Source organism: Austrofundulus limnaeus, unplaced genomic scaffold (genome assembly GCF_001266775.1).
Source record: "Austrofundulus limnaeus strain Quisiro unplaced genomic scaffold, Austrofundulus_limnaeus-1.0 Scaffold1472, whole genome shotgun sequence".
Classification (NCBI taxonomy): Eukaryota; Metazoa; Chordata; class Actinopteri; order Cyprinodontiformes; family Rivulidae; genus Austrofundulus; species Austrofundulus limnaeus.
The window spans coordinates 12,305-21,028 of record NW_013953874.1 but is presented as its reverse complement, the minus strand read 5'-3'; the positions used below and the strand labels follow the sequence as shown (position 1 = coordinate 21,028).

General features: G+C 39.8%; 1 protein-coding gene across 1 annotated transcript in view; it reads left to right on the top strand.

Moving 5' to 3' along the window:
• The window catches only part of LOC106535498 (caM kinase-like vesicle-associated protein), a gene marked incomplete at its 5' end in the record, with an annotated part of 34,305 nt that extends 28,358 nt beyond the window's left edge, over positions 1 to 5,947 (top strand). The window contains 1 exon segment of the mRNA XM_014032513.1: positions 927 to 5,947.
• Positions 5,948 to 8,724: the final 2,777 nt, after the last annotated feature.

Sequence of the window (8,724 nt, the reverse complement as noted above, 5' to 3'; positions counted from 1 at the left end):
GTCTTTATTTTACAGTTAAAATAATAGCTTATTAAACAAAGTCTAATGTTACAACTAATCGGGGATCCCTTTAAAAAGTCTTAAAAGGCATTGAATTCATCAGTCCAAAAATAAGACTTTAATTAGCCTTAAAATGTCTTAAATTAATCTTTCAGAGGTCTTATAAAACATATTGTAGCTAAACAGGATGATTGTAATTCATCTCAAATGTTAAAATTATTGGTAACATTTATTTAGTTTCTTAAAATAATTGGCAGAATGCCTCTCAGAGCTAGTTGTTTTGTGTTAAAGTAAACATTTGGGTAAAATTGTTGCTAAGTTTTTTTGTCCTGATGCATCTCATCTCATCTTATTTTTTTTCTTTTTGATTTTATTTTTCATATTGTTATGAATTTGGTCTTAAAATAAATTTCAAGTGGCGTTAAAGAGGTCTTAAAAAGTCTTAAATTTAACTTGTTTTGAGCTGTAGGAACCCTGTGATCTGGGTTTTCTGGGGACRGGTTTCAGCAGGGGTGGGGGGGATTTAGTTATTTTCTAACAAGAGCAGAACGAGAACTGAATGAAGTCGACTCTCAGCTCCCAAACTTTTTGTAGTCGAGTTAAAAATTGTTCTTATGACTCTGTGCTCTGACCTCATGTTGAACTTCCTCCTCCTCAAAGTGTACATTACACAGATGGGAAAATGTCGAGGCTTTTAAGGAAATGTGCTGTTTATTGCGTACATTCTTTATGTTTGTGTTTTTTTTTTGTTTTTTTTTCAAAGAGCTATTTCTAGACTTTCTCTGACAACCACGAAAATTTATTCTGAAAGGAACTTTTCACTGAGCTGCTCCACTCGTACAGCCTCTCATTATGCACGGCTATGATAAAAAACAACAACATTCTGCATATTTACCAGTTTCCCCGCTTCTCTCCCCTGTTTCTAGTAAATACAAAATGAAGAGCTGTACTCAGTATTGATGGACATCACAGATGAAAACAGCGAGGAGAGGAGAACTAGCTTTAAGAAAATAACACAAGAAGACGACGAGAAGGAGTCCCTCTACTGAGGCTGGCGAGGGAAGACGGGAGGCGTACAAAGTGGCGCCGCGGCAGTGGTGTCAAACCAGCCACAAACTTGACAGATGGAGTGAGCCAGTTTCCACCAGGGACCACCTTTTTGCCGGGTAGAAAAGGACAGAGAAAGAAAGAAGTGTCCCGTTATTATAAAACATTTTATTTTTCTATACTTTTGTGATTTACAATGGTAAAAAAAAAGTGTGTATAAAGCAGTATATATGTACAAATCTGTTTTTATGTTTTTTTGGTAAGGGAGATGAACAGTTGGCCCTTGATGCTGATTCTGTGGTATGCAGGAAGGAGGAGGGAGGACCTCGCCCCCCCTCCTCTCTCTTTGGCACACTGCTCTGTCGCCGAGGTCGTGTAAAAAAAAAAAAAAGATAAACTAAAAAAAAAAGTGGTGACCGGGAGAGCTCGGCTTTTAGGCAGATGCACTTTCTACGCTGTACTTCCTGTGGCTGGAGTCAAAGGTCAGCTTCCTGGTCTTGCTGCTCCGCCTTCTTCCTTCCTTACTATCTTCCTTTMTTGTTTTTGTTTTGTTTTCGGGCCAACGATGACGCCGCCGCTTCCTCCTTCTCGCGGCGTCGTCGGCCCGCAGCGCCTACTGTTAGCAGCGTCCCCCCGTGGATACTGTCGTGATGTCACTTCCCCTTTTTCTGGCAGCACCATTGGGCATCCCCGCCCTCCCCAATGGGCAGCATCGATGGTTTACAGCTTTGGGGAGTGGGGGGGGATGAGCCACGGCGGGACGGTGAGACGGTACGAAGCCGAGCCTCCCCGTCTGCCCCTCTCCACGCCCCAGCAGAGGTCACTGACTTTAGGACTATTTAGAAAAGATTTWAAAAAAAAACGAAGCGCAGAAGCCGCTGACTTTATTCACCTGCCAGACTTCAAGCCCAAGCCTTTGTGTCACTCTGCACCGACGGACAAACTATCAGACCAACGTGAAAACAAGGTGCGTACAACTACCAACGATGCACGTCTCCATCTGACGAGAATAACTCATCAACATCCATGTAACAAATTGAATTATCAAGTAATCCCATTGTATTCCATCAGCAGGTGCATAACCAAAACAGAAGCCTGAGGCATATAGACTATGTCGCTAGATAAAACATTATAGAAACACAGTAGTGCCCATCCAACAGTATTAAGGAACGAGGGCTGATATGTGATTTCTTTTTTTTTTGTCAGTGTATTCTGAGAGTATTTGTGTTTTCTTTTTCAGCACTCAAAACTTTTGAACAGAAAAAAAAAGTTTTACTTTTGTGGAAGCAGAACCTTAATTCTTTATATCAGGAGAGTCACTGTAAACGTGTTTAATCAAGAATGTTGGTTCAGTTTTTGAATGTATTTTATTGTCTAGGGTGTCCAATAAGTATGTATTCTTTTTTCTGTATATAAATATATATACATATCTATTATATGGGCTGTGGTGATGTCAGGGAATAGAGGGGGGTGGCAGGAAAGCCTCTGGTCCCCCCACCCCCCCCTGAGCATAGTTATCAGAACTCCCTCCGACTAAATATGTCCCTGATATTTACTGTAACATGTGATCATGTGTTCTATGATTGAAAGTGTGATGGTGATTGTGTGAACTATCTCCCCTGGAACCCAGCTTTTGTCACACAAACACACGCACTGTGCAGATACTCACAGATCGACAACACATGCTGGATTTCACACAGGAACATCGCCCCCCCCCCTCCCCTCCCCATTCAGAGCCAAACATCCCACCTTCTTTTCAACCAGAACAATAATCTGCTGTAACTCGGACCATTCTCTGGAGCTGGAGGCTAATTAGTTGTTGTAGGTGTTAGAAAAGAAAAAAAAAGTTTATGAATATTGATTTTTCTTATTACTTGAACCAAAGTTTGGTTTGAACGCGCGCTCCCAGCGCCCTTTGATCAGGAGCCGGCGGGACTCTGATGATGGCGAGCCTGAACGCGTATCGACGTGACCCAGATTTCCGGAGGAAGAGCTCCGGCTGTCCTGCAGACGCCTCAGTTTACAAACCACACTTCTCACGCTGGATTTATTGCATATTGAACGTAACCTGCTGGCCCTGACCAGAACCCCCCCCCCCACCCCCTTTCCCCAATCAGAGGCGAGCAGGTTCAGGTGAAGCACAACTTTTGTTTGAGAGTTCAGGGTACACTACGTCAGTAGTGGTTTGTGGGAGTTGTTCCAGGAGGGGAAGAATAGATGAAGCTCCAGACTTTCTGTACAAAACTACAGTGTGTACTGTTAATATCCTGTACAGTGAATCTCACCTCACACTTTGATTAATTTCATCTTATTTCAGGTTTAAAAAAAATGTTCTGATTCAGGGCTCCTACCCACACGCCGACCTCTGCTCATTTGTAGACAGCATCTCATATATTAAAGAGTATCTATATCATGGCAACTAACTGTTGTGAAGTCTAATTGGGGTAAAAGTCGGTCATTTGTTCTCCCTTACAGCTATCATATGCAGATTTAGCATCTTCATTCCTGTAGGTTTGTTTCTGAGAGTCAGCTGACCCACTTACAGCACGAAAACTTGCGGCGGGTCAGAACCAACTCAGGAGCAGGTTGGAGTTTTAGTTTGACGCAAACTTCCAGGGAGGCAGAGATAAAGAGCCACAGTTTGTGTTTTTTTTTCTACTTCTTTACTTTGTTTTTGTTTTTTTTTCTTCATATGGTTGGAGTTTATCCACTGAATTATCTATGCATAACGCCACAAAAAACTTGATGTCATGTGTGACAGGCACATTTTTGAGAGAACACTTGTGTACTTATTCTAGTTAGTATTAGCAGATAAAGGTAGAGGCGATACCGCTGTTGTGTGTTTTACTTTTGTCTACAAATCTTACAAAAAGAAAAAAAAAGTGTCTCCAAGCTCTTACTTACACTGTTTTTCTGTCAAAATATGTTTTTAGAAAGTGAAAAAAATGAAGAAAAAAAATGTAGTTTTTAGAAAACATCACTGAAGCTGAAGTGCATTTTTAGGGACTACTTTCAGCGGCGGATGAATCCACACAAGAGGCTCTTGTAAGTTTTTAAGGCAGCAGCTCAGATTTGGGATGAAAGTCTCCACCTGCAGCAGAGTGGTGCTCTGAAGTGTTCTGTTGTTGTTGTTGTTGTTGTTGTTGTTGTTGTGAACGACGACGACGCCCTCCGGCTCAAACACAACGGCTTTGTGTGATTATGTTTGGTTATTATCTGTTCAAGAGCTTTGAGCTGCATCCCTGCTTCTTTTTTTAAACTAAAAGGTAACACGTAGCATTTCTATGGGACAGTGTTGCAGAGATGCATGTCGGGCATCTTTCAGTTTATGCAAAATAAAAAAAAWATATTTGACTCGTTTTAAACTGGAAGGGATAGTTCAATTTGTACCTGATGCACATTTATTATTAGTAACATTTGCAGTAAAGTAGTTCAAAATAAATGTCACCATCGTTCACTGTTCCTGCTAATAACTGTTGTAGAGTTAGGAATAGTAATAGGGGCTGAGTGCAATGTTGTCATTTGAAGATTTTTACTGGATTCTGACGTTTTCACCCACGGTTAAAACACTAAACATGTATAAGTCCATCACTTTCTCTACAATAACCGCTTTCAATGTGTGTGCAGCTTTGCAGCTATCTTTAAAGTGCAGTTTTGCTATAAAAAAAAAAGAAATAAGCATATTAGTGAAGCTCTTTTGGACGTGTGGTAATGAAAAGGCCCGTCCCTGCTTCAGGGTTCGATCCTGTTCTATAGCTTTTATTGCATGACCATATTTTCTCATGGGTTCTCATCCAGCACCTCCAGCTCCCGTGAACACGGCTCTCCTTAACTGATTAGCTGCCAAAGCCTCATGCAAGCTGTAGTTTAATACTGAGAAAAAAAATAAATAAATGCAAGATCAATTTTATTGCCTTAGAACTTTGTCTTTTTATCCAGTTGATATATAAATATATAAAAAAAACCCTGCTGAATATGTTTTAGACATTTTTAATGAAGTAGTTTGATTTCGCAGTGTTAGCAGTGAGGATGAGAGAGTTCTGTGTTTGAGGCGTTTTCATTTCTTTGTGACTGTGGTGGTTTATTTCTGCTCACTGGAGCTCACTCTGAACTTTAACTGCGTCCAGAGGACTGGATCTAAAACTCCAGCTTGCACCGAAGCAGAGGGCCGGAGTGGTGGGGGGGGCACGGGGGCGGAGTCACGGTAACACCCCCCCCCCCCTCCTTCAGATGCCTTCAGTGTAACGAACTGGTCCTGATCTCCCTGAGCACAACTGCTTGAGCTGTGGCCCCGCCCCACTCTGGAGTCCCCGCCCCCAACAACCTCCCACATCCCATCCCAGCCTTCTAGTGTGCGAGTCGACTGGCCCCGTTTTGTATTCCTGGTGTTCTGTACATAATAACTTTCACCCCCAGTTACCTCGTCCTCCCTCCCTCAGCTCTTATTTTTTGGGGGGGAAAAACATGAAAGAAAGGGAAATTTAAAAATAACAGAAAAAAGAAAAAAAATACATCCTTTGACTCCCCGAAATCTTGTATTTTGTTCTAATAATAACAAAAATTTATTTATAAGGATTTTTTAAAATCTATCTCTTTCTCCTTTTTGTAAATGTTCCAGTAAAATAATGTTTAAAAAAGTTAAAAAATTAAATGGATATATTGAAAGGGTAAAAAAAATGTCTCTAGAAGTCCCCGCCCCTTCCTCTGGCTCTGTACTCTAAACTTTGTGTTTTTGTTTATTTATTTTTTTGTTTTTTCCTCTTTCTGTATGCTTCTCTTTACGTGCTTCAGATGAAGAGTTCTATTTATTATGACATTAACGTTATTATAATTATGACTAATTATTAATATTATCATCATCATCCTCATTATTATCATTAATAAACTTGTCTACTTCAGCTGCGGTGTGTCAGTGCTGTTTTCTGCTGAGTGATGATTTGCTGTGCGCTCGGGGTGGACTGGAGGGTTTTTTTTTTTTTGGGGGGGGGGGGGGGGTGACGCCACAAATCCCATGGCGCAACCGGACCAAGGCGCCACATGAGATAAAACAGGTGGGAGAGGGCGGGGCTTGTCTCCGAGACCCATTTGTCTTGTGCCAAACCCCCTCTGAGGGTAGGAGATGGAGAGCGGCTGTCTATCGCCGAGGCCACCATTTACCCGAGCGGAGAAAGACAAACAGTCTGAAGCCTGAGAGTGGAAAAATATAGACGCAGGCCTTCAGGGACGACGACGAGAAGCGAAACACAAATGTAAATACTTCAGAAGATCAGTGGCTCTCCATCATTGTTGACTGGCTTTAATCCTTTGAGCTTTTGCAAATAATAGAAAATGTTCAGTTTTTTTTTCTTCCCTACACAGAAGTTCAAACAATGTTACTTTAATGCTGCAGAAACATTTGCACACCGAGCCTTAGACTTTTATTTTGAAAGGTTTCTGTTCTCTGAAGGCCTGAATTGTTACCATCACTAGAGAATGAACCACACTGTGTTCAAACTCATTAAATCACTTTAAAGGGCCTGTGACATCAATTTTTTGTAACAAACATGAATGCATTTTTGGAAAGATAACATCAATAACATTGCAAAACAAATTTCACACCACTGAGATGAACAGTTGTTGAGATATTTGCATGTGAAGAAACAGGAAGTGATGTCAAAGGGGAATGTCTGCATGTAAACAGAGCGTTGCTACAACAGCTAACAACAGAAACGGTGGAGAAGAATCTGATGTTTCTTTACATTATTTTGAATTTCTATCAAAGAGAGATGAAGAAGAGTTAAAGTTTAAATAATATTGTTTTAATAAACTAAGACCAGAGAGTTTATTTTATTAATGTGTTCCTCTTTGATGTCACTTCCTGTTTCACTTTGGCTGAGCCAAATTCAAACAGTTATTAGACACAATGTGTAAAATCATGTGTTTTATGCCAATTTTCTTAAGAATAAAGATGTTTTCTTTGACTTTTTGTATTTGAAGGATAGGCATGTCACAGGCACTTTAAGGACTGAATTGAATCKGGTTTTAATGCTTTTTGATCATGAKTTATTGGTAAAAATAATTAGTTTTGTGTCTAAAAAGTCTCAACAGCCATCCAATTCATAAGGTTTCATTCTCAAAGTTAAAATAAAACTCTGGCTGGTTAAGCAGAAATGAAAATGGAAAATCAAGAAATCATCTGAACTCTAGTTTGTTCCACAAAATTCAAAAACTGAGTTTTGTGTGTAATTTATTGATCATTTGTGCCCCATGAGCTAATCTAATGTCTCAATAGAAAAGGTTAAAAGTCTGCAAGATGAAAAAGGATTTAAACATTTTTCACTTGTCATTATTCTCAATTTTACTTTATTATAATTGTTTATTCTTATATCTTGTTGAAAAACTCTTATTATAACTTCTACCATGTGACTCAGGATTATTTCTTCATTATATATTTATTCTGGGTTAATCTGGATTCATGTCACTCATCATATTTATTTTTAAATCCTCTCAGGTTTTAGTYATGTATTTGACAAAAATCTGCCTTTTGCTTCATATTTTGTCTTGATTTATTGAAACTAAATGTAGGTATCTGGCACCGGCCTGCAGTGTTTTCCCACTCCCACACGGTGGCACGATTCATCAGTCCTCTAACTAAAAGTGGAGCTGCAGAAACGGTCCCATCCTCCGAGCAGCAGCACTTTCACTCACCACTTGTTTGTGTTAACTCAAGTGTTTCATCTCACAGGCTCCGCCCCCCACCTCCCTCCCTCAGACACCTGATCCGCCTCATCACTAAAATCTAATCTCCTTGTTTTATTCATACATGCAACGCTTGATTAAGGTCAAATGGGGATCTAAAATATGATAAAAGCATCTGTTGGGCTCAAATAGAATCTGTCACCCCAACCACAGCAATTGACCATAATCACACAATTATGAAGTGATGGGACACTTTGGCTTTATGGGGAGGGTGCTTTGCTAAAATGGCCCACGTAAAATCCCATCTGTACAAATGGGCCTTGGATTTGAGCCAAAGCAGGGGCTAAAAGACCCTATATATCAAGTGGCAGCACATCTAGCAGAGGGGAACGGCGAGCGGCTGAAAACATGGCCGGTCTGTCAAAGAAAAACCCACCGACTAAATATCAGGAGGCGCCATCCGTTTTGTAGCTACAAGGATGTGTTGTGTAACTTTGGTGACAAAAACAATTAGGGAATATGATTCATGAGGCAAACGGTGGCAAAGCACTAAACAGCTTGTAACAGTTTGCTCTTCGATTTATTCTAGTATTTATGGCACAATTATTAATCTCTGATGACAGGTYTTTCATACACAGACACATACCTGTGTCCTTGTGCTGCACAATAATCCTTTATTTGTCCCGCAGGACACAAAGACATGCTGCAGCAAAGCAATACGTATGGGCTGCCCTTTGTAAAGTTACACAGTCAAAAATTATCACCAATATTTTTGTTTTATTTAGACTTTTATAAGAAAAAAAAGAACAGATTTATTTTTCAAAGCCAGTTTTTCACCATATGATTCATACATTTATAAATGTCATAGTTTATAAACTAAATATTTAACTTACAAATTAAATATTTAGTTATCAAGCTAAACTTGTAACTTAAATATTTAGTTTTGAGCTAAATATTTAGCTAGCTACCTAAATATTTAGGTAGCTAGCTAAATATTTA